Here is a 26,129-nt window from a genome sequence, read left to right as displayed (position 1 = left end):
TTTGCTGTTATATTTTTTATTTTTTATTACTTCACAAATGCTGTGTAAATAATTACACTATTTTCTGCAGCATTTTTTACGTCTCTTCTATTGAAATTGATGCCTTCTCTGATGGAAAAATCCTGGCTGGATCTCAGTGTCCGGGGTGAAAGATGGGGGTCGAGACGCTCCTTTAGGTATTCTTCTTCAGCTGCTGGCAAAAAGCCATGGCATGTTCCCAGATACCAGTATTTTGATTTCAGAGAACTCTGTTTTTGGAGAAAGGAACATAACAATGACTTCTCCTGAGACCATCAGCCTAAAAATGTCTTGCTAGGCAGCTTCCAAGTCCTTAAAAAGACTGAAAGTCAAACACTCATCTCCTTTGTGACTCCTGCCTGCTAAAAGAATACACTGAATCATCCAATATATTTCTTTTTCCTCCCCTTTTGTTTCAAATTTTCACTGCTTCTTTTTGTTGTTGCCCCCGTCAAAATAGAGGCGACCCCAAAGCAATGTCTTGGAAGCTTTAATTTTTTCTCTCTGTTCTTGTTCCCATGGATACACTCATTGGAATATTATCTGAGGATTACTGGGGCATGATACCAGTTCAAAAAGAAAACACATGTCCGCCTGCTCTTGCTCCCTCTTCTTCCCCATCGCAAACCCAGTAGATTTAGATGCACAGGCCGCGTTGCACCCAGGTCATCTTCTCTCACACCATATTTGTAGGACACTGCTCTCACTGTTTACACTGAAGGTCTTTCCACCCATGATTCTCTCTCATTGTCGTTGCAAACAGTTGCTAGCATGATGTGTTTAATTGCATAAGCCTAATCATTGCAAGGTGGCTTTAGCAGGCTACTTATAACATCAGTGGATGTACTTCCCATGTAATATATGAAAATGTAAGGAAAACCTGGTGGATCAGCCAATGAACCATTTATTCCTGCTTCCTGTTCTCCCAGAGGCCAACCAGATCCCCTCCTGTGGTTGATGGAAACCACAGGAGGGAAAATTGCTGTTGTGCACACACACAGGCAGGAGCTGTGCACAACAGCAATCTTCCCTCCTATAGTTTCCATTAACTGATACAATGTGATTAAAAACAACTGGCAAATAGCCCTTCCAAATAAAAATTAGTCGTATGCGTTATGTATTCAGTGGTCTGTGTTTGCCTGAGCTTGTGTCTGGACTAAGGATTCTGAGCCCCTGTGTTCTGATTCAATACATGATATCCAATCACAGAACATTTCAGGATTTGGGCCTCCGCCACTGGCTCTTAAACTCTGCCTTATGATTCACAGCTTGGAAGTTTAGAAAGCCAATCACGTTGAGAGTGGGAGTGGCCCAGGCCTCCAGGAATGTATATCAGCAGTTGCTTTGCCCCTGTTGTCCAGTTATGTAGTTCAATAAAGGTTCTTGCTGTTATCACTGTGTCTTGCCTCGTGGGAACCCACCTACACTTCAGTAAGATGGCCCTGAAAAGAACAAGTGTTCAACCTAGAATATATTTGTGGTGTTTGCTTGTTTGTTTGAAAAATGTCTGCACAGGGGCAGAGAAAGGGTTAATATGTAAACCAATAGGAAAGCCAGAGGCGGAGCCTACCTGTATATAAAAGGGCTTAGCCCAAGGTTTGAGTTGGTTGTTGGTGGGTAGTTGGTTGGTTTTAGTGGGTTGGTTGGTTGGGAAAGACAGTTGGAAAAGCAGTTGGCAGGCAGTTGGAAATAGAGAGACAGTAGGTGCAGTGGGTTCTTGTGTGAGGGGAGGTAGAAGAGATAGAGACAGGATAAAATAAGACTAAGAAGGTAAAGAGTAACAACGTCTGGAATGCAGTTAAAGTTTGTTTGTTTCTGAAATAAACTACACTCTTTGTTAACTTGAGAACCTGACTGAGACTAAGTGATTTAGTGGGGAGGACCTGGTTGGTGGCAGTGGATTAGTAGTGTATGGGTCAATAGTCCATGAGATGACCAGGGGCTCCTAACAAATGCCACAATACTGCTTAGTCAACCACTGAACCATCAGTAAAAACTTAGAGAGCCTAGCTGGATCTGACCAAAGGCCCAGCTAATTCAGCCTCTTGTTCCCTAGAGAATAGTCCTCTCTTGCTGTTTCCTAGTAGCTGATATGTAATGCCTATCAACCATATTAACTCCATATTGCTATCATGACTGGGAAGCCATAGACACACCATCCATGAATTTGTGTAACCCCCCCTTCCCTCACTGCCCATGCTAATGACCAACTGCAAATCTTGTGGTGATGAGCAAAATAGGGTGGGCAAAGAAAGAGCGAAGTAAATCCTGTGATAGACTGAGTGTCAAAACTACATGCTATTAAACTGAGAGGCCTCCCACAAGAGGCCTTCCTCATCATGACCAGCATTTTGCTAGTACAGTACATGTGCTCTGTACTGAGCAGAGAGATCATCACAGCACCTCTTTCCATGGCACGCATGCAGCACGATCTGCAGCCCAGCATTATCTAGATCTGTTTTTAAGCCTTCATTTAGCATCATCGAAGCAGGCACCTGTATTTTCCTGGGCAAATCACAGAACTATGTCAGCTCATTTCAATCTCAAAAGGTTTGCTGTGTTTTCCTCCCAATTGGAAGCTGCAGCTGGTACAGGCTGTGAAGGAAACATAAATAATAGAGTATTTTTAAAGCTGTAGGATTTGGTGGTGGAGGAGGAATATGTGTGGCAGGGGAGGCATCCATGTTTAGAGGAGGAGAATGGTGCTCTCGGGAGGAACACCTTGGCCCAGATCCGTAACTTAGGATGTAGCAACACCACTTCAGCTTCCTTGTTTCAATAGGTTTGTGGTGGTGGGAATAATATATATGTCACCCTTGTGGGGTAATTAGTAAAAGAATTGGCTGGATCCCTAGGTCCAAAGCACAGGGCTAAACACACACTCCAGCAACAGAGAGCCCCCGGTAGAGTTTAGAAGTCACCATTTTTTCCCTAGAAGCAAAGCACTGCTCAGTTTCTCATATCCACTTAAATGGAAGTCCAAGATGGCGGCGCGCAGAGACGCTGCGGCTCAGTGCTCTCCTTTTGTTTTTTATTTTTACTTGTTCTTTGTTTTTTATTTTTACTTGTTCTGAGTATGTTTGGCCGGGCAAGAAAGATTTATAGCAGGCAGGAACTCCTGAAGGTCGGGTTACAGTGTGAACAAGCTGTGAGAGCTGATTATTTTCGCCCAGATAACGCTCCTGTGGGAGTAGCCAGGCCACCGGGTTCTCCATGGATTACTATGCCGCCAGGGAGGAGGCGAAGGCGGCGTAGAGACAGGAGGCAAAGGCGGGGTTGTCGGGCCGGCGTCCTGGTAAGATTGCAGAGGAGTCCATCTAAACCACCACTCCCTAGCATATTTCTTGCTAATGTGAGATCTCTTGCCAACAAGATGGATGAATTGAGGCTGCTGGCGGCAAAGAACAGTCTTGTAAAAGATTGCTGCGTTTTATTTGTCATTGAGACATGGCTTCAACCGTCCGTACCAGACACGGCTATTCAGTTGGAAGGCTGTGTGGTACATCGTCATGACCGAGGTATGGACTTCGGAAAAACCAGAGGAGGGGGGCTGTGTGTATATGTGAACAAATGCTGGTCCAATAATTCTAAGACCGTTGGCAGTTACTGTTCACCGGATTTGGAATATGTGGCTGTTAAATGTAGACCAGCCTATCTCCCTAGGGAGTTTACAGCTGTTATGCTAACTGGTGTGTACGTACCACCAGATGCCAATGCCAACTTGGCGCTGGGATGCCTGCAGAGCCTTATCAGCAGCCAGCAAGACAAGCATCCTGAAGCTGTGCACATCATTGCGGGAGACTTCAATCATGTTGAACTTAAAACAGTGCTCCCAACGCTCTATCAGCATGTGAAATGTCCCACAAGAGGGGACAAGACACTGGACAAAGTTTATTCGAATGTAAATCACGGCTATAGGGCTTTACAGCTGCCACATTTGGGCCAGTCCGACCATATGTCTCTGTTCCTGGTACCAGCATATATCCCACTCAGGAAACGGGCTCCCACAATATCAAGGACTGTTAAAATCTGGCCTGAAGGTGCTATCCATCAGCTGCAGGACTGTTTTGAGAGAACCAATTGGGACATTTTCGATCGTTCAGACCTGGAGGAGCACACGGCGGCAGTTCTGTGCTATATCAATCACTGCACAGACACTGTCACAGCAAATAAATCCATCCGGTTTTACCCCAATCAGAAACCCTGGATGAATAGAGAGGTCCAGTGCCTGTTGCGGGAAAGGAACAGGGCTTTTAGGTCGGGCGAGGTGCAGCTTTACAGTGTGGCAAGAGCAAACTTGAAGAGGGGTATTCGACGGGCAAAACTGGTCTATAGGCAGAGGATTGAGGATAATTTAAGGAGTAACAACACAAGACAGATGTGGCAGGGGATTCAGCATATTACCAACTACAAACCTAACCTTGGTGCTGTCGACGGGGACCCTTTGCTGGCGGAGGAGCTTAACTTCTTCTTTGCTCGCTTCGAGAAGGAGCCACCTGAGACGCCGGTATTACAGCCACCAGCCCATAGGGGCCCCTCATTCACTGTAGAGGAGCATGAGGTGAGACAGGTATTGAGGATGGTGAATCCGAGGAAGGCTGCTGGACCTGATGGCATCACGGGAAAGGTGTTGAAGGGCTGTGCGGATCAGCTGGCGAGGGTCTTTACTAAGATCTTCAACAAGTCCTTACACCAGTCTATTGTCCCACCCTGCCTGAAGTCGTCAACTATTGTTCCTCTGCCTAAAAAATCCACAATCAGTAGTCTGAACGACTACAGACCAGTTGCACTGACTCCAATCATCATGAAGTGTTTTGAGAAACTGGTGCGCCGTCACATTATTTCCTGTCTTCCATCAACTTTTGACAACTACCAGTTTGCATACAGGGCAAATAGATCCACGGAAGACGCTATCACTACCACTCTCCATGCTGCTCTGTTCCATCTGGAGCAGCCGGGGAGTTATGTGAGGCTGCTGTTTGTGGATTTTAGCTCTGCTTTTAACACTATCCTCCCCCATAGACTGGTGTCCAAGCTAGAGGCGATTGGACTCTCCAACTCCACCTGTCTCTGGGTTTTGGACTTTTTGTCAGAACGTTCTCAGAGGGTTAGAGTAGGGTCACATATGTCCACAGCCCTTAGCCTTAACACCGGCTCACCACAGGGTTGTGTGTTGAGTCCCCTGCTCTATACTCTCTATACGTATGATTGTACAGCCATTTATTCCAGCAACAAAATCATCAAGTTTGCTGATGACACTACGGTGGTGGGGCTCATTTCAGGAGGGGATGAGTCCGCCTATCGGGACGAGGTGGAGCGGCTTTGTGCTTGGTGTGGAGAGAACAATCTGGCTCTTAATACGACTAAGACCAAGGAATTGGTGGTGGATTACAGGAAAAAAAAGGCGGACATTCAGCCCTTGTATATCAACGGGGAACGGGTGGAGAGGGTGGCGGAATTCAGGTTTTTGGGAGTGACTATCGATCAGGGCATGACTTGGAGCGCAAATACCACTGCTCTGGTGAAGAAGGCCCAGCAGAGAATTTATTTCCTCAGACTTTTAAAGAAGAACAATCTGAGTGAGAGACTGCTGGTGTCCTTCTACCGAGGCTCCATAGAGAGCATTCTCACATACTGTATTTGTGCCTGGTTCTCCAGCTGTACAGCTAGGAAGAGGAAGGTGCTCCAGAAGGTCATAACCACAGCCCAAAGGATTATTGGTCATCCCCTCCCATCTTTGGAAGAACTGTACGGTTCCCGTTGTCTTAGGAAAGCAAACAATATCCTGCAGGATGCATCTCACCCGGGACACAGTCTGTTTGTACTACTGCCTTCTGGCAGGAGATACAGAAACATCAAGTCAAGGACAAATAGACTGAAAAATAGTTTCTATCCAAGAGCTGTGGCCTTCTTAAATGCAGTAACTCGATAGTGTGACCTGGGAGTTTGATGGGTGTGGGTGTGGGTGTGGCTGGAATGTGGTTTGTTTGGTTGTTGTTGTTGTTTTGTTTTTGTTGTTTTTAAGGGATGGCATCCAATTTCGTTGCACTTGTGCAATGTTGCACTTGTGTAATGACAATAAAGAATCTATCTATCTATCTATATTCAACCATAAATTCAGTTCACCTCATTTCTTCAGCAACCTGCATTTTTTAAATAAAAAAACTCCTCAAAATACAACAGCATTTGAATGCAAATTTCTCATAATGAACACAATTTTGTAGGCAGCTTTGGCTAATGCACACATTTTTGCAAGCAATTACCCTCATTGTGCATCTTTTTGTGCTATTTTGTACACACTGCTTTGTTGGATAACTGCACTGCAAGATTCAGAAAAGTGCCCATTTAAATGATAACTGTGTTTTGGTTTGCATATCAGTTCAAGAAGTGTAAACTGGACAGCTTCTCATTAAAATGCAAATAAAACTGAATTTCTCCCCCAATCCCTTATTCTGAGCATTTATTTACATTAATATTCCTAGACTACTTTTCCTCTGATATGTCTTCAAAGTGGCTAGCAAAGTTTTATAAAATCTAGTCAAACTATCAACAAATGAGGACACTACAGGGGGAAAACAGTTTGCACAACAAACCACATAAACAAATCCATCAATAGCAAAGACCCAGCTAAATAAAACTGTTTCTTCCAGGAGAACTGGCAACTAAGGCATGACTCAAGAGTGATGCCACTTCCGAAGCCACCATTTCTTTTCCTCCTCAGCATATACAATTGCTTAGACATCCTTGTCAAATACAGTATCCTTCATACTCCCTCACTCATTCTGAGGCTCTGTGGTGTACCACTTTCCAGGAATCATAAAACTTGTGCTAAAATAAGGAGGACTTAACAACAGGAATGATTTGTAGTGTGAGGACAAAACAAAAAGTGGTTCTGGCGAATGTTCTGACAGGAATAGAATTCGAAGTTATGACCTTGAGGAAGTAGAGGCCAGATGAAATACAACCGGTAGGACAGCACATTTCTTCAGCCAGTACTATAAGCCAGAATTCCTGAGATCCCTTGCCCCGTTGCTTTAGCAAGTCCCCCTCTGCACACGATAGACCCATGGTATGGATGCAACCTGTACTAGCCAGCCAGGCATTCCTCACCTAACTTCCCAATGCCAAGTGCCCCTGCCAGACCCTGAGAGGAAGAGGGATGAGGCCACCCTGCTCTTGTCCCCCCTCCCACCCCATGGACTTCTTCCAGTTTTTCCGTCCCGAACGTTCACTGTGTGTGTTGGAACTTTCTTTTGTTGTCTTTCCAGACCAAGGCTGCATTGCATACACGTATCACAGAATCCCAATCCCAATCCCAAAGAAGGGCAGTGCTAAGGAATGCTCCAACTACCACACAATTGCACTCATTTCACACGCTAGCAAGGTTATGCTTAAAATTCTACAAGGAAGGCTCAAGCAGTATGTGGACCGAGAACTCCCAGAAGTGCAAGCTGGATTTAGAAGAGGCAGAGGAACCAGAGACCAAATTGCAAACGTGCGCTGGATTATGGAGAAAGCTAGAGAGTTCCAGAAAGACATCTACTTCTGCTTCATTGACTATGCAAAAGCCTTTGACTGTGTCGACCACAGCAAACTATGGCAAGTTCTTAAAGAAATGGGAGTGCCTGATCACCTCATCTGTCTCCTGAGAAATCTCTATGTGGGACAAGAAGCTACAGTTAGAACTGGATATGGATTGGTTCAAAATTGGGAAAGGAGTACAACAAGGCAGTATATTGTCTCCCTGGTTATTTAACTTATATGCAGAATTCATCATGCAAAAGGCTGGGCTGGATGAATCCCTAGCCAGAATTAAGATTGCTGGAAGAAATATCAACAACCTCAGATATGCAGATGACATAACCTTGATGGCAGAAAGTGAGGAGGAATTAAAGAACCTTTTATTGAGGGTGAAAGAAGAGAGCGCAAAATATGGTCTGAAGCTCAACATCAAAAAAACGAAGATCATGGCCACTGGTCCCATCACCTCCTGGCAAATAGAAGGGGAAGAAATGGAGGTAGTGAGAGATTTTACTTTCTTGGGCTCAATGATCACTGCAGATGGTGACAGCAGCCACGAAATTAAGAGACGCCTGCTTCTTGGGAGGAAAGCAATGACCAACCTAGACAGCATCTTAAAAAGTAGAGACATCACCTTGCCAACAAAGGTCCGTATAGTAAAAGCTATGGCTTTCCCAGTAGTGATGTATGGAAGTGAGAGCTGGACCATAAAGAAGGCTGATCGCCGAAGAATTGATGCTTTTGAATTATGGTGCTGGAGGAGACTCTTGAGAGTCCCATGGACTGCAAGAAGATCAAACCTATCCATTCTGAAGGAACTCAGCCCTGAGTGCTCACTGGAAGGACAGATCATGAAGCTGAGGCTCCAATACTTTGGCCACCTCATGAGAAGAGAAGACTCCCTGGAAAAGACCCTGATGTTGGGAAAGATGGAGGGCACAAGGAGAAGGGGACGACAGAGGATGAGATGGTTGGATAGTGTCTTCGAAGCTACAAACATGAGTCTGACCAAACTGCGGGAGGCAGTGGAAGACAGAAGTGCCTGGCGTGCTCTGGTCCATGGGGTCACGAAGAGTCAGACACGACTAAACGACTAAACAACAACAAGAATCACAGAATCCTGGGAACCTCAGCTTGCCCCTCACAGATTTACAATTCCAAGCACCCTTATCTAACTACAGTTCCCATGATTCTTTGGGCAAAGCCATGTGTTTCTAAAAATTTATTTATATTTTATTAAGAAACTTTCAGTCATGGAAAATTACCGTAAGTGCTTTAAATGTATGGTGTATGTGCAGCCCATGATTTCATCTCTAGCTTGTCTGTCACAGTGGAGACCTGTCAGCTTTTCTTTGTTTATTTCTCCAAAGGACATCAGTGCTCATTGTTCCCTAGGCAGATGAGGCTGATGCACATGATGTGTCAGTCTGTGTCTCCTGCCTTCCCGAAGCCAAGCTGGAAACTCAGTGGGAAAAGTTCGGCTCCAGTTTAACATAATCTAAACCCTCTGAGGAAGCTTTAATGTCACTATCTTCTCAGAATGGCAGTTAAGGATCTTTCATCAGCTTCAAGTGTTTTAACACCATAAATGTTTACACCAAGTTCTTATTCAGTCACTACATATTCTATCACTTATGAACGTGGATCATATCCACTGAAAGTGTTAGAAACATGCTATAAATACTTAAAAGTCACTTGGGGCTAGGATTGTACAGATGAATCTATTTCTGGTCCTCGACAATTTTGTTAGTAAGTCCATTTAACCATCTTTCTACAAATCCACATATTTTTTAAAAATCGTATTTAAATACAGATTGAAATACATACTAAAATATTTGTTTCACCACACACACACACAAACATGCATACATACATTAGAAGACAGAATCGGGATTCAAGATGACCTTAACAAATTGGAGAACTGGGCCCAAGATAACAAAATGAATTTCCGTAGGGACGAATGTATGATTCTACACTTAGATAGGAAGAATCAGATGCATAAATATAAGATGGGGGACACCTGGCTTACTAGCAGTACATGTGAAAAGGATCTAGGGGACGTGGTGGACCACAAGCTTAACATGAGTCAACAGTGTGATGCAGCACCAAAAAAAAGCTAACGTTATTCTAGGCTGCATCAACAGAAGTCTAGAGTCCAAGAGCAGTAATAGGTAAAAGGTAAAGGTACCCCTGCCCGTACGGGCCAGTCTTGACAGACTCTGGGGTTGTGTGCCCATCTCACTTAAGAGGCCAGGGGCCAGCGCTGTCCGGAGACACTTCCGGGTCACGTGGCCAGCGTGACATCGCTGCTCTGGCGAGCCAGAGCCGCACACGGAAACACCGTTTACCTTCCCGCTGGGTGCTTCCCGGAGGTGCTTTCGAACTGCTAGGTTGGCAGGCGCTGGGACCGAGCAGCAGGAGCGCACCCCGCCGCAGGGATTCGAACCGCCGACCTTTCGATCGGCAAGTCCTAGGCGTTGAGGCTTTAACCCATAGCGCCACCTGCCTCCCTAAGAGCAGTAATAGTACCACTTTATTCTGCCTTGGTCAGACCACACCTGTGTCCAGTTAGAATCATAGAATCATAGAGTTGGAAGAGACCACAAGGGCCATCGAGTCCAACCCCCTGCCAAGCAGGAAACACCATCAGAGCACTCCTGACATATGGTTGTCAAGCCTCTGCTTAAAGACCTCCAAAGAAGGAGACTCCACCACACTCCTTGGCAGCAAATTCCACTGTTGAACAGCTCTTACTGTCAGGAAGTTCTTCCTAATGTTTAGGTGGAATCTTCTTTCTTGTAGTTTGGAACCATTGCTCCGTGTCCGCTTCTCTGGAGCAGCAGAAAATTTCGAATTTCGTTGCACTTGTGCAATGTTGCACTTGTGTAATGACAATAAAGAATCTATCTATCTATCTAAAAACAACCTTTCTCCCTCCTCTATGTGACATCCTTTTATATATTTGAACGTGGCTATCATATCACCCCTTAACCTCCTCTTCTCCAGGCTAAACATGCCCAGCTCCCTTAGCCGTTCCTCATAAGGCATCGTTTCCAGGCCTTTGACCATTTTGGTTGCCCTCCTCTGGACATGTTCCAGTTTGTCAGTGTCCTTCTTGAACTGTGCTGCCCAGTTCTGGGTGCCACAATTTAAGTAGGATGTTGACAAGATGGAATGTGTTCAGAAGATGGCAACCAAGATGATTAAGGGTCTGGAAACATATGAGGAACAGTTGAAGGAGCTGGGTATGTTTGATCTACAAAAGAGGAGACAGAGGAGATGTGATAGACATCTTCAAATATCTCAAGGGAAGAGGGAACAAGCTTGTTTTCTCCTGCTCTTGAGGGTAGGACTCAAATCAAACCAATGGCTTCAAGCTAGAAGAAAGGAAATTCTGACTAAACATCAGGAAAAACATTCTGACAGAACTGTTTGACAGTGGAACAGACTTCCTTGGAAGGTGGTCAACTCTCCTTTTTTGGAGGTTTTCAAGCAGAGGTTGGATGGTCATCTGTCATGGATGCTTTAGTTGAGATTCCCGCATTCCAGCGGGTTGAACTGAGAGACCCAAGAGAGTGCAAAATTTATCAGTTTGCTTTAGAACATGGGGCAGATTTCTTGGGTCTATGTTAGCTATCCCTGAATGCTCTGGGATGAGTTAAATGTGCAGTCCTGTGGAATGGGAGTCTTTTTCTGCTACAAATCTATTAGCATAGGCACTTTGGAATGCTTCCTAAGGGCACAGTCTAATGTTTTATTTATTTTATTTCCTTATAAAGAAGGGCTCAGAAATAAGGGCCATAACATACAAAAAGATTAAAAATACGCACAATAATGAAACAGAGCAGCAGGCCAAGAGAGAAAAACAAGTTAAGATAGTGGGGAGGGGAATCATTAAAGCCCCATTATAAAGCTTCCCAAGAGAGCATCAAAGGCTGGGTGGTAAAGTCAGGCATTAAAAATCTTTTCACAAAGAAAAGCTTTAAGCTCACTGCAGAAAGGCAATAAGGAGGGGGCAAAGAGGCCTCCTTGGGAAGGCAGTTCCAGAATCTGGGTGCAGCAACGGGTAGGTGCCAATTCCTTCTTCCCATCAAATGTGAGCTTGTAACTGAGAGGAGGTGTTCTTTAACTATTTTATTATTTCCTGATGTGTGGGCAGATTCACTGGAGAAGAGTCGGTGCTTCAGATGCCCTAGCCCTGAGCTGCATAGTGCTTTAAATGTCATTTTACTGCATACTGGGGTAATAAGGTATGTACGGGGGGGGGGGGGGAATCACATGTGCTGCTGGGAGTTCTTTCACAATATGTATCAAAGTGCATCTGTTTAATTTCAATGAGACTGACATAGTTTGATTTTGTTATTGATATCTGCATTTTTCTTTCTCACCCTTTCTTCCTCTCTCTCATTCTATTTTGTGGTCATTTCAATGACGACGATTATATTAAGACTGTACGATCACTTTGCAGTGTTCAAGATTTCAAACTTTTTTTTTTTTTTTTGCTGGTGTGGAAAAAGTTCAAGAGCTAAAGAAATATATTCATCCACACCAAAAGCTAAACTTTGAATTGTGCCCAGAAAAAACAGGAACACTAACTAATGCACATACATGAAAACATACATACTAGTGCAAAATGTAAGCTAGCCAGGCAACCTTTTCATAGGCAAAATTCAAGATTCACAGGATAACCCAAAGCAGACATGGGGTTTTTCTCTCAGTTTCTCTTCCCTACCATTTGTGGCTTTGATTCCTGCTGTGAACAGATTCTGAAGCTCTGAGTTAACTAAAACTGTCTGTCTTTCCTACATACATCTCTTTCTGGCACAGTGAATGACAGAGGCATTGTCTAAGAACCATCCACCAGTTTATATTTAGCAGGGTTTTTTTCTGATTAAGTTTTGTCGCAAAGGAACAAATTGTGTTGCTCATCAGCATGTGCTCTACCCCCCCTACAAAAAAAAACACATTTTAAACAAAGGAGGTATAAGTGCTGTAATTACATAACTTGCAAATAATCAAATCACATCAAACTATTAGCAAAAACAATTAGTGCTAAATTACAGAAGTTTGACAATTAGTGACAGGTGCAAATTCTTTGGCATCCACCCCCTTTCACTTATAATTGTCCTCCTCCATGTTACACTGTGTTCTCCTTTGTCTGCAGAGGGACTGAAATGTCGAAGTGCATCTCTAAGTAATGGGTATGGCTTATTCCTGGGGAACTGTGGGAATTGTAGTTTTGTGCAGGGTAAGGAGCCAAAGGGTTTCTGATACAGAGTTTGAGCATTTCACCAGACTATAATTTGCAGCTTTGGGTGATGTGAAACTGAAATGGCATAAGACAAGTGTGTGTAGATGTTCTGTATCACAGAGGTGAGCAGAAGGCACATGACTCCCACCTGTCTTCCATATTTTACTGGTGAAACAAAGAAAACTTGGTGTAGCTAGCATATCACCCAAGTGTCCTGATTTTCCAGCAACAGTTCAGCAACCCAAAACAGACATGGGATTTTTCTCTCAGTTTCTCTTCCCTATACCATTTCTGGCTTTGATTCCTGCTGTGAACAGACTCTAAAGCTCTAAGTTGACTAAAACTGTCTGTCTTTCATACTGTACATCGGGGAGACTGGGCAGGTGGGATGTTGGGGGGGGGATCCCGCTTTGCCCTCCTGAAATGTTGGAGGGTGTGACACAGCAGGCTGCCTTCATATTATTTCTGCAGAGGGCTGCACCTTGTTCAGTCAATTCCATCCCATGGATAATGAATGGAAAGGGGCATAGCTCCCCCCACTGCAAACCTCTGTACAGGAGCCTGCTTTCTGGGTATAAACAGTGCAGAGAGAGCACTTTGGAACCTGTGCACAGAACCTAGTGCATGCAGTATGAGGGTGGAGACAGCAGGAATGAGCTCAAGCCACTGATCCAAACCCTTGGTATGTTCATTGTCCAGGGAATTTGCTGGCTATGTTTCAGTTCATACAAAATAACATTTGCTCCCTTGGTTTTTTCTATTGCTCCATCTGTTTGCCGGTTGTATATCTTGCTGCATACGCAGGGCCTTCCATAAGTAAATCTGAAAAATCTGTCAAGATCATATCGCCCATTGGAGATCACAAATAACGTTCCTTGCAGTTCCTGTTACTATTCATATCAAGACTTGTCATGGGGAAAGCGAGAGCAGAGAATGAGAGAACAGACAGAAAGGCAAACACTGACTTACAAAACTAAGATCTGCTTGCCTGACAAAACTAACACATCATTTTAAACCCAATGTCATCTCTTAGCCCCAGATCAATAGCAACCAACATGGTAGAAGCATATTTGAGGACTAGAAAAGAACCCATGGTAGAAAGGCAGCCTGCAACCCCCTTTCCACAAAAGTGGATAGATTTGCTCATGCGCTAACCTAAAATGTAACGTGTCTGCTGATTTGGGGCACTGGTTTGTTGAATGCGCAAATGTTTCAAGCAGCTGGTTCTCTATATTTGATTAAAAGTTTATAATTACCTGAGTTTGTTATTAAGCAGTTGCCATGGAGTACAGCTTGCTTTTCCAACTGTCCCAGTGTCTGATTTGGGTGTTGTTTTTATACAACTGTGTTCTACATTGCCCTGGTAAGACAACAGCATCTGTTGGCATCTGTGCCCACACAGAAGCATCCGTTCGTAGCTGATGTTGAGTTGTACTACATCCACAATATAAGGCAGTAATGTTTGTTAAATAAAGGGAGTCACAGACTAAGAAGGAGTAAAAACCTTCCTCCTCCAAGCCCTGAGAGGGCTGCAGCTAATGACGTAGAAAGGGGAAATTAAGCAACAAAAACGTCCTTTCCAGTCTGACTCTCCAAAATAGAACTAGAAACCATGGAGCAGATTTGTAGATAGGTTTGAAAGACAGTAACTTGCCTGAGGCTACTTAATTTGTAGTGCAGCTGGGATTTGAACTCACATCAAAATTAACAACATTTCCATCAAATCACAGTGAAAGGACTAAATAGGTGTATAAAAGAAGATGAAAGATAAATTTAGCAGATGTCAGGAGAGTAATCTGCTCAGGCTAAGCTTGTTTACAGCTGTAATGAGGCAAGGTGAATATCCAAATGAGTCTGAGAAACACTGGCCTGTGAGTGCTCCAGTTGGAGAACAGCCTTTACCAAAGGTGTCATGGGCTTTGAAGACACTCGAACTCAGGACCCAAGGGAGAAACGTGCTAAGAGGAAGGCATGCCTGGCAAATCCACACCATGATCAACTCCCGCCCGAGAATCAATGTCCCCACTGTGGAAGGACGTGTGGATCCAGAATTGGCCTCCACAGTCACTTACAGACTCATTGTTAAAACCGTGTTTATGGAAGGCAATCTTACTCAGCTATGAGTGATCACCAAAGAAGAATCCAAATGAGTAAGATTGAAAGTTAATCATTTGCAGTTTCACACAAGCCCTGCTAAGGTTTTTTGTCTTCACACATTCTCCATTGTGCAAGGCTGGTCCTGAGAGCCCAGTCCTGCCATCCTCCTTGGCTTGGGGCTGACCTTCTGAAGTGGAGAGGCTCTCTCCCTGCATATTGAGGATTCATGGTGAGCAGTCTCCCCAGCTGTGAAAGTTCAGCTCCACCACATGGACTGAGGTGGGGCAATAATATTCCACTGCCACCTAGCTTGTGTGGTAGAGCCAAAACAGCAGCAGCTACCTACCAGCAGCAGCAAGTTACACAACAGAGAGACAGAGCAAAATGGCACCATTTGATACTTAGGTATTGAGCTGGAAGCTCCCTGATGGCAGGTAAGACAACAACAACAACAACAACAACAACAACAACAACAATAATAATAATAATAATAATAATAATAATAATTTATTATTTGTACCCCGCCCATCTGGCTGGGTTTCCCCAGCCACTCTGGGCGGCTTCCATAGAAACAAAAAATACACTAAAATATCACAAATTAAAAACTTCCCTGAACAGGGCTGCCTTAAGATGTCTTCTGAATGTCAGGTACTTATTTATCACTTTGACATCTGATGGGAGGGCGTTCCACAGGGTGGGCGCCACTACCGAGAAGACCCTCTGCCTGGTTCCCTGTAGTTTTGCTTCTCACAATGAGGGAACCGCCAGAAGGCCCTCGGCGCTGGACCTCAGTGTCCGGGCAGAACGATGGGGGTGGAGATGCTCCTTCAGGTATACTGGGCCGAGGCCGTTTAGGGCTTTAAAGGTCAACACCAGCACTTTGAATTGTGCTCGGAAACTTACTGGGAGCCAATGTAGGTCTTTCAAGACCGGTGTTATGTGGTCTCGGCGGCCGCCCCCAGTCACCAGTCTAGCTGCCACATTCTGGATTAGTTGCAGTTTCCGAGTCACCTTCAAAGGTAGCCCCACGTAGAATGCATTGCAGTAGTCCAAGCGGGAGATAACTAGAGCATGCACCACTCTGGCGAGACAGTCCGTGGGCAGGTAGAGTCTCAGCCTGCGTACCAGATGGAGTTGGTAGACAGCTGCCCTGGATACAGAATTTACCTGCGCCTCCATGGATAGCTGTGAGTCCAAAATGACTCCCAGGCTGCGCACCTGGTCCTTCAGGGGCACAGTTACCCAATCAGGACCAGGGAGTCCTCCACACCATCCCGCCTCCTGTCCCCCAAAAACAGTACTTCTGTCTTGTCAGGATTCAACTTCAATCCATTAGCCGCCATCCATCCTCCAACCGCCTCCAGGCACTCACACAGGACCTTCACTGCCTTCACTGGTTCTGATTTGAAAAAGAGGTAGAGCTGGGTATCATCTGCATATTGATGGACACCCAGTCCAAACCCCCTGATGATCTCTCCCAGCGGCTTCATATAGATGTTAAAAAGCATGGGGGAGAGGACGGAACCCTGAGCCACCCCACAAGTGAGGGCCCAGGGGTCTGAACACTCATCCCCCACCACCACTTTCTGAACACGGCCCAGGAGGAAGGAGCAAAACCACTGTATAACAGTGCCCCCAGCTCCCAGCCCCTCTAGACGGTCCAGAAGGATGTTATGGTCGATTGTATCAAAGGCCACTGAGAGATCCAGCAGAACTAGGAAACAACTCTCACCTTTGTCCCTAGCTCACCGGAGATGATCAACCAGCGTGACCAAGGCAGTTTCAGTCCCATGATGAGGCCTGAATCCCGATTGGAAGGGATCCAAGTGGTCCGCATCCTCCAGGCGTGCCTGGAGTTGTTCAGCAACCACGCGCTCAATCACCTTGCCCAAGAATGGGAGATTTGAGACTGGGCGATAGTTGGCCATACTGCCCGGGTCTAAAGATGGTTTTTTAAGAAGCGGTTTAATGACCGCCTCTTTCAGCGAATCTGGGAATGTTCCCTCACAGAGGGAAGCATTCACCACCCCGCAGAGGCCATCGCCCAGCCCTTCCCGGCTTGCTTTTATTAGCCAGGATGGGCAAGGATCAAGGAGACAGGTGGTTGGTTTCACGCGTCCAAGCAGCCTGTCCAAATCCTTGGGGGTAACGGATTGAAATTGATTCCATGCAACTTGACCAGACAGAGCTCTAGCACTCTCCCGCCCCAGCCCTGCTCCCACGGTGGTGTCTAGCTCCTTCCGAATATGAGTGATTTTATCTGCAAAAAACTTTGCAAAATCGTTGCAGGAGATCTTGGGGTCTTTACAAGGCCCCGGTGGTAAAGGTGGTTAAATTGCGAACCACCTGAAAGAGTCTCCTGCTACTATTTTCTGCAGATGCAATAGAGGTGGCGAAGAAAGTCTTCTTCGCCGTCGCTATCACCACTTGGTAGGCTCGACGTTGAGCTCTAACCTGTGTCTGGTCAGATTTGGAGTGAGTTTTCTGCCACCGACGCTCTAGCCATCTCACGATTGTTTGATCACCCTCAGCTCCAAAGAAAACCATGGGGCTGTCCGGGCTCCATGCAATTGGAGAGGGCGCTTCAGAGCCAGACAGTCGATAGCCCTGGTTAACTCCGCATTCCAGCGGGCCACCAGGGAATCAGCTGAAAGGCCATCAACATGGGATAAAGCATCCCCTACCACTCTCCGGAAACCATTTGGATCTATTAAGTGGCGGGGGCGGACCATCCGAATTGGTCCCACCTCCCTGCAGAGGGGACGGGTCGCGGAGAAGTCCATTTGCATCAGGAAGTGATCTGACCATGGCACTTCTTTTGTTTCACTTTTACTTAGTGTCAGATCACCCACGTCACTAGAGGTGAACACCAGGTCTACGGCATGTCCATGACTATGAGTTGGGCCAAACTTATTCAGGGACAGCCCCATGGAGGCCATGCTTTCCACGAAGTCCCGAGCAGCCCCTTGTAAGGTCGTGTCGGCATGGATGTTAAAATCCCCTAGGACAACCAAACTAGGTGTCTCCAGGAGAAAATCCGCCACGACCTAAAGCAGCTCGGACAGGGAATCCTTGGTGCTGTGGGGAGGTCGGTACACCAAAAGGAATCCTGTACTGCCCTTATTGCCCAACTTCCAGAACATGCACTCAGAAAACTGGAACTTCCCAGTAGGACGCCCGGTGCAAGCTAGTGACTTCCTAAAAATCACTGCAACCCCCCCTCCCCGCCCACATGACCTGGGTTACTGTGCGTAAGAGAAACCTGGTGGGCAAGCAGCAGCAAGGACAGGCCCATCTGCTTCCTCCAACCAGGTCTCTGTCACACATGCCAGGTCAAATCCTCCATCCACAATCAGGTTGTGGATGGCAGTGGTTTTATTCATCATTGACCTGGCATTGCACAGCAACACCTTCAGGTCATGTGGGTTTCCCCTGTTGATTCCAGTATCCATCTGGTCAAGGCCAGACCCGGAAGCAGGGATAGTCTTCAAACAATGACTAAACCTGCCTCCTTGGTAATGATCCCGCCCCTTAAAACAAAACACAAACTATACAGAACCAATAAAACAACAACAACAACAAAAGAACAGAACAATTATACTAAAATTAATCCCCAACCAAATATCCATCCCACCCACCCACCCCCAACAAAGGAAAAAAGGAAAAAAAGAAATAAAAATTTAAATTGCCACCGACTGCTTGAGGACATTTTAAAGCACATTAACCACCTGGAACAGGGAAGCAATGGCAGAACAATTACCACACTTCCCCAAAAGTTTGTTCCAAATAAGGGCCTGGGCCACGCCCCCTGGGCCAGTTGGAAAAGGCCTTGGAAGGGAGCAGGCCCTGCAGTCCTCACCCAGCCGATGGTCCGAGACCTCACCGCAGCAGGAGTCCCTTTATAGCTGGGAGAGAGGGCCTGGGCCACGCCCCCTGGGCCAGTTGGAAAAGGCCCTGGAAGGGAGCAGGCCCTGCAGTCCTCACCCAGCCGACGGACTATAGGTCTAGCCAGCCCAACATTATTTTTAAAGGGTACAAAGGTTTATTTCATTGCATGGTCTAAATTCTTTTTTTCAGAATAGCCTGTCACTGAACAAATACCCTCTTATCCTTCTGCAAAGGTGCTGCTTTGCTGCACTGAGCTGGCAACATATCTTGAATATTAGGATTTGAATGGATCTCTACAGTTCAAACATCCCATGGATTATTTTTGCTGAAAAGGGATTCGGACGAAAGCTTATTTTATGTTCTCTAAATGATACAAATTGCCTACAAATGTTGTCGAGGGTTTTTTTGGGGGGGGCACTATGTGAAGGGATTTCTACTAATCCTCAATAATTTTTCTGGCAAATTACTGGTAGATCAAAGGCTTTTGTAAGTCCTTTAATGAAATGGCAACACTATGTAACGTTTCCATGGCTTGGGACTGCAATCTATTATAGCTGTGGAGAGCACCACATTGTCTATCTCTGGACTAACTACTCTATTCCGAACTTAACAATGGAAAGCATAATGTCAGGGGGCTGCCATTAAGGGAGGGGGAGAGGTAGGAATGTACAGACAGCCTCCCCCTTTGTTGAGCAGCTGTAGCTCGTCAGAGTCTGGTGAAGGCGAGGGCTCAGGAGAAACAGATGAAGAGAGAAGGGGGGGGGTGATGCAAAGGCTCACTCAGGCTGAGATGAGCCACGACACCGCTCCTAAGGAGTATGAAGTGCCACTTCCATCGCATAGTTTTCGCCAGCAAATTAAACGTAAGGAAAAGAGGTGGAGAGGGGTTTTCCTGGGCTTTTGTGCTGGAGGGCAAACTGGAAGAAACCACTTCCGGAATCTGCTAGTGATTGAGGCAGACATGGATTTTGGACTTCTGCACTGTACATAGTTTTTGCACTCAATAAAACCTGTAAAAGACAGGTCGGAGTCCTGGCTGTTATCTTCGTGAGCAACCACACACACATTCCTCACACGTAATGCTGGTGGTCAACAAAAGAGGTTTAAAGACTCTCTCAAGGCAAATCTTTAAAAAATGTAATATAAACATAGACAACAGGGAAACACTGGCCTGCGAGCCGTCCAGTTGAAGAACAGCCTCGACCAGCCTCTGTCATGTACTTTGAAGATGCTCAAACTCAGGACGAAAGGGAAAAATGCGCTAAGAAGGCGGCACGTTTGGCAAACTCTCACCATGATCAACTCCCACCCGGAAACCTATGCCCCCACTGTGGAAGGATGTGTGGATTCAGAACTGGCCTCCACAGTCACCAATGGACACACTATTAAGACTGTGTTCATGGGAGAAAATTTTACTCAGCTATGAGTGATTGCCAAGGAAGAAGAATGCCACAATATATTTATCAGTCTTTGTCAAGGCTCTTTGTTGTAACTGAGGAGGAGAAAGAAGACAAAAGAGTTAACAAATAATTGGGTGAAGGTTTCAAAGGATGGGATTTAAAATTATTACGTTGGGCAATCTACTGCCACAGTGGAGAGGTGAAGATGAAAGAAAAACATGAAACAATTATGTAGATATCCATAAACAGCATTTATTAATATCTGGAGAATGTGAAACTCCTTGAACCTGACAACGTGATAATAAAGACTGAATGCTCTGTGGATGCTATGATCATGAGTCACTGTCTGAATGTTGCTTCTGAAATATTGACAAGATGTGAACACTATTCCAGAAACTGCCCCTTTGTGTAGGAAAATTCACGCACATTAAAATTCTGGTGTATCTGCCTTGAATTAATCTATTTCAGTTCTTGGGTGGAACACAAAGCTGTTTACTAAGAGCCATTGTGTCTGCAAAACTCCTGTGGTTCTCTCAGGCTCTAACAGGATTTGACTTGCAAGAAATCATAGCCAGAGTATATTTACTTCACTTCGGGGGAGGGGGGCAGCGGCACAAGCTGCATAAAATACTTAGTAGGTCTCAGCATGGGACGGCAAAGGATTGTGTTGAATCTCTAACTGGACTCTGAAAATGATGATGAAGTGATGCTTCCCTTTAAAAGATCAGGCAGCTGAGATGAAAAAGCTTTTCCTCATCACACATCCAAAAAGCAAACAGGTGGCTCGTTAAAAAAAAAGAAGAAGCGCTTTCAGGATGATCATGGCTTGTTTGTTTAATTCTCTGCACTAGAGACAGGCCATCAGGAAGAAGCATGCATTCTATTCCCATTTTGAATGAGGCTCTTGGTAGCATTTCTTAGTAGGAGTTCTCCCTCTGGCTAACCACCTGCTTCATTGCTTGCATGTTGCCTTTTATCCTCAGTCTGATCCCCAGTCCTCCTGTGAGAAGGCCTCTTGTCCACTCTGGCCATGGCCAGCTCATGTAAGTCCCTTAGAGCTATATGCTCAGGTTACTCCACATGTTTATGTATGTAAATAACGTACATGCACAGAGAGAGACTGCTGCGAACTGGGATGCACATGCAACTTCTTATATGTACAGCCCAGTTCACAGTAGTGTTGCTGGCAGACATTTCTCTGGCTTCTTCTTTGCCAGGAAGTGATGGAGAATATGGCTTCCAGCTCACACTTGTTTCCCTCCATCTGATCATTTACCTGGGCATGTAATCATGTGAAGAAACTTATCAGTATGATCTGACCTTTAAGTCTATATCCTTCTACTGCATCCCTTGAAAACAGCTCTCTGTTCAGATCATCTATTTTAGTAAAGAAGAAGGAAAACACACTGGCTCTGAAACGTGGCTGATTGCACAAATTCTATCTTTGCCTTTTATCCATAAGGACCTAAGATGAGCCCTGCTGGATCAGGCCAATGGCTCATCTGTTCCAGCATCCTGTTCTCACAGTGGCCATCTCAGTGTTTGAAAAAGAAAAGGTTCTGACCTCCTTTTTACTCCTTTGCTTAGTCCTCAGACCTTAAAAAGGTAAAGGGACCTCTGACCATTAGATCCAGTCGTGACCGACTCTGGGGTTGCGGTGCTCATCTCACTTTATTGGCTGAAGGAGCCAGCGTACAGCTTCTGGGTCATGTGGCCAGCATGACTAAGCCTCTTCTGGCAAACCAGAGCAGCACACGGAAATGCCGTTTACCTTCCCGCCGGAGCGGTACCTATTTATCTACTTGTACTTTGACATGCTTTCGAACTGCTAGGTTAGCAGGAGCAGGGACCGAGCAACGGGAGCTCACCCCGTTGCAGGGATTCGAACCGCTGACCTTCTGATCAGCAAGTCCTAGGCTCTGTGGCTTAACCCACAGCGCCACCCATGTCCCAACTAAGGTCCCTCAGACCTTAGTTGGCACAAAAGAGTCTTTGAGAGAGAGTATTCTTGCAGAGTATTGCTGCTTTTATTCTTAAAAAATCTTCTTCTCCAACCACGACCGACAGCTTTTACACACACCAAACACAACCAGCTTTCTACCATCCAACCAATCCACACCCAACACTAACATTGACCACTCTATATATACAGGTACAATTTGGTGAAAGGTTGCATGAGTCATTGTAGGCCGCTGACTCATGCTGACTTAGTTCTTTTAGCATTAAAAAAACAGCGGCCAATTTTTAGCGGTGACAAGCCACCCAGATGCCTGTGGGAAACCCACAAGCACGGCCTGAATGACAAATAATGTCCATAAGGTAAGTAGCCAAATGAGCATTGCTGTACTAATTGCAAATATTAAACTAGTATTTGTATCACAACACAATGTGTATCACACAACTTTTTTGTATTCGCACAGTGTTCACTTATGAAAATACACAAATAGGACGAGTCTGCACTTTCATAATGTCAAAGTGCAGAAATGGGTGTTTGGATAGAGTTGGAAAAACTTGCAAATGCTCAGCTTACAGCATATGTTCTGTGATTCAGAATTGTGTGTGCATTGAATGCATGTTAAGGATGACATAAAACAATTTTCATCCCACTTCTCATGATGTTTATGCTGTTAAAAGTTTCAGCTGCTGATATCTGCTCCCCCACCCAGCTGCAACTGAAGGCGTAAGAGCAAGCCAGGCTAAGCTGTTTTGTCTGCTAGATCTAGTAGCTGCTCTTATAGTATGTCTTTAGCAAGTCAAGATTTGTGCAAAGAGGAGTTTTTGGGTCTTCCGGATAACAATGTACTCTCCTGCACAATCTGAAAACTGTGACTTCAGCTGGATGCTAGAACAGGCTAAATATAGCCCATACGCTGTATGTGAAACTGCACATCTGCCTATGCATCCTTCCTACATTTTAGCACATCTGAGACTCAAGCCAGAATGCTGCTGGTCTACAGGCATAACCAGGGAGACTAAAGGCAGCCTCCCCCTGGCCAAGCCAGCAGGATTTGTGCTATAATGATCTCATTGAAGGTCATTTGTGACTTGCTTAAAGGCCATCCAATTTGAAGTCCATGCGTATTAGCAGGACAGTGAGCAATCCTTGAAAATTATCCATCACTCAACTGCCACAAACTCTAGTTGCACACATTAGGGGCAATCACAGTGAGTGATGAATTTCAACAGGATGTTCCGAAGCAATTTGGGCCCCTGTATGGAAGCAGGATGCAGGTGCCTGGACCCCTGAAGAGCTCAGGAAGGGCTGTGCGTAGCTATGCACAGGGGGGCCAGCTGTCCACCTCCAGATACAAAGAAGTAATTACTCGCAAACGGCACAATAATTAGCACAAATATCAAGATCTGACAGTATTTCCGGAATCCTTCCCAACTCCGGTGGATGGATCACTATGTAAATGCTACCAAATTGTTGATTCAAGGTCTAGTGGGAGTTTTCCCCCCTCCTCGGGATGGAAAGGAAAGAGAACTAGGGAGAAGACTTGTCTGAACCAAACTCCACCAGAAATCCAAATCTCCAGCAGTTTCCCAGCAGCATTTATTTTTATTTGGTTTGTCCAGCACCTGATATCAGTCAACAACAAGTGCCAAAAGCCCACACAAAAGCTGTTTCCTTCATAGCCAGCCAAGGAGCGAGATAAAAGTTTTTCTTTTTTAATAACTACATTTTATTTTCCTTTTTTCTCTCTCCTGAAAAGGTACACAAGGTTTTCACTTCAAAGTACAGAAATCTTAACTACACCGAGAGCTGGTGATCATATTGCATTATTAAGGGAAAGGGAAAGAGCAGGTCAGACTTGCAAAGAGCTGCACATATGAATTAAGAATCCCTTGGCTACTTGGTGGATAAGTTGTTTGAAAGGTCTGGTCTCAAGTGAAGGATTTATTGTGTTTCAGAAAGAGAGAGCAGCATGGATCAAAGCACTGTGACTTTTCACAGAAGAAAATAGCATGATCATGGAAGGAACAGATTTTCCTGACTTCCCTTTAGCAGTCTTTCACAGTAAACTCACACTAGCATTTATAAGAACCAATTATCAAATCCAGAACTGCACCTTGCCCACAACAGTGGCCTGTAAGATAATACTTAGCAATATATAGAGCTTGCAGTTGTTCTAAGCATTACATGTCTATTATTATAGTTGCACGACGACCCTGTGAGGTAGGGGTGGAGAACCTCAGGCTCAGGGACCAAATGTGGCCCTCCAGTTTTCTCTTGCTGGCCCTCAGGACTCTCCCAGGCCACACAAACCGTGGGTCCTGCTCTATGGGCTCCCTGAGTGCTTTTGCGTAGCTGAAATGTTCCCTTGAGCTTTGACCATTCCTCTTGCTTACCTGGATGTAGAGGGGCCAGGGGTGTAGAAGCTTCAGATTTCAGAAACCTCATGTTGCCTACTGTAGAAAGGGAAGAGCTGCAGCTATTGCTCCACCTACTTTTGCTTCTGGTCCTGCCCACCATTGGCAAGTGTTCTCTGGAATATTGCCCATGGGGGAATGTGGCCCTCAGACTGAAAAAGGATCCCTGCCCAGCCTGCTGGTAAGATGTTGTTGCTGGGAAAAATACATTGAAGTCACTTGTAAGCTGCCTTGAAAGGATTCATAGTGTGAATGATATAAATCCCTGTAATAAATAAGTAATAATATGCTGTGTATATTATCTATAAGGCCCGAAAGTGAGCATTTGCAAGCATGGTTGGCTTGCATCAAGTAGAGTGGTACCTCAGTTTTCAAACGTCTCCATTGACAAACCTTTCAGTTTTCCAACACTGTAAACCCAGAAGTAAATGCTTCCGTTTTTGAACGCACCTTGGAAGTCAAACGGCTTCCGTTGAGTGTATATGTTATTTTTCTCAATTTTCTCTATTAAATTTGCAAATCGCCCTTTGCGCCTTGGTTGTTAAACATTTTGGAACTTCAACGGTCTTCCGGAATGGATTACATTCGAAAACCGAGGTACCACTGTAATTGTTTCATTACAAACTGGAATAAGCAAAATCCATCTTCCCAACCTTCTCCATACAAATGACGATTTCTGTTTTGGGAATTGCTGTGAAAAACAGAAGAGAAATGCATGTCTTCTAATCTCACTGTAATGAAAGCTTTTATTAAGATAAGGGGGTGAGGGGACGACTGGCTGTGATCTTGGCTGTGATTTGCAGGATTGGAAAAACACAGACCATTGTCTAAAAATATCCAGTGATTGTTTGAAAACTGGTGAGTATCTACATTGAGTTTCTGCCAATGCAAAGCAGGTTGATGTGAACATGTATTCACAGCTTATCAAAAGAGATGGGATAAAGAGGAATGCACTGGCTGATACACCATAGGTTTCCACTTCATATCTTGGACAAAGAATTGTGTAAAATGACACATCATTTTAGGGATGGATAATACTGCTGAATTAAAAGGTCCCAGCACCTTGCAAAATAGATTATTGCAACATTTCTCTGGTCACACCAGGCCACACAAGAACTGCTCTGAAGTTCATAGACCCTGCTGCAAATAATTGATTTAACTGTTGTGTTTCACAAGTCTCTTGATTCAGGCTGCAGCACTTCAGACATCCCTATCCATTCACCTCCATGATTCCTGCGCAGGAGTTTAGAGGACCACAGAAGGTTTGGAGACCCATTGTGTTATATTCAACGTAGCACTGAGCAAAATGTTCCATCTGTGCAAGGACTTTTCCTTGTGTATCGTAATGTTCTGCCCACGGCTTTTTTTCAGCCAGAACTTGATGGAACTCAGTTCTGACACCTTTCAGGTGGGTGCCATTGCCATTCTAAGAGAACAAGGTGAGTTACGGCACCTCTTTTTACAGAAAAATAGCACTGGTTCTCTCCTCCCTCCATGCATCTCCCTCTCTTCTGCTGGCTTGTCCCTGTAATCGAGGGGACTGGGGCCGTGCAACATGCACACACCATGCTGACATTGTGCAC

At 45.1% G+C, this 26,129-nt stretch overlaps 1 long non-coding RNA gene across 1 annotated transcript; it reads right to left on the bottom strand.

Annotated features, from left to right (window-relative positions):
- LOC310851143 lies at window positions 1-24,592 on the bottom strand. Its single transcript, XR_014567589.1, has 3 exons — window positions 24,526-24,592; window positions 2,514-2,613; window positions 1-248 (listed from the first exon to the last, which is right to left on the bottom strand). It is a non-coding gene; the product is annotated as an uncharacterized lncRNA (long non-coding RNA).
- Window positions 24,593-26,129: the final 1,537 nt, after the last annotated feature.

The sequence above is a fragment of the Podarcis gaigeae genome (assembly GCF_964106915.1).
Source record: "Podarcis gaigeae genome assembly, chromosome: 1".
Classification (NCBI taxonomy): domain Eukaryota; kingdom Metazoa; phylum Chordata; class Lepidosauria; order Squamata; family Lacertidae; genus Podarcis; species Podarcis gaigeae.
The sequence above is the reverse complement of the archived record's forward strand: the minus strand, read 5'-3'. Positions and strand labels throughout refer to the sequence as shown.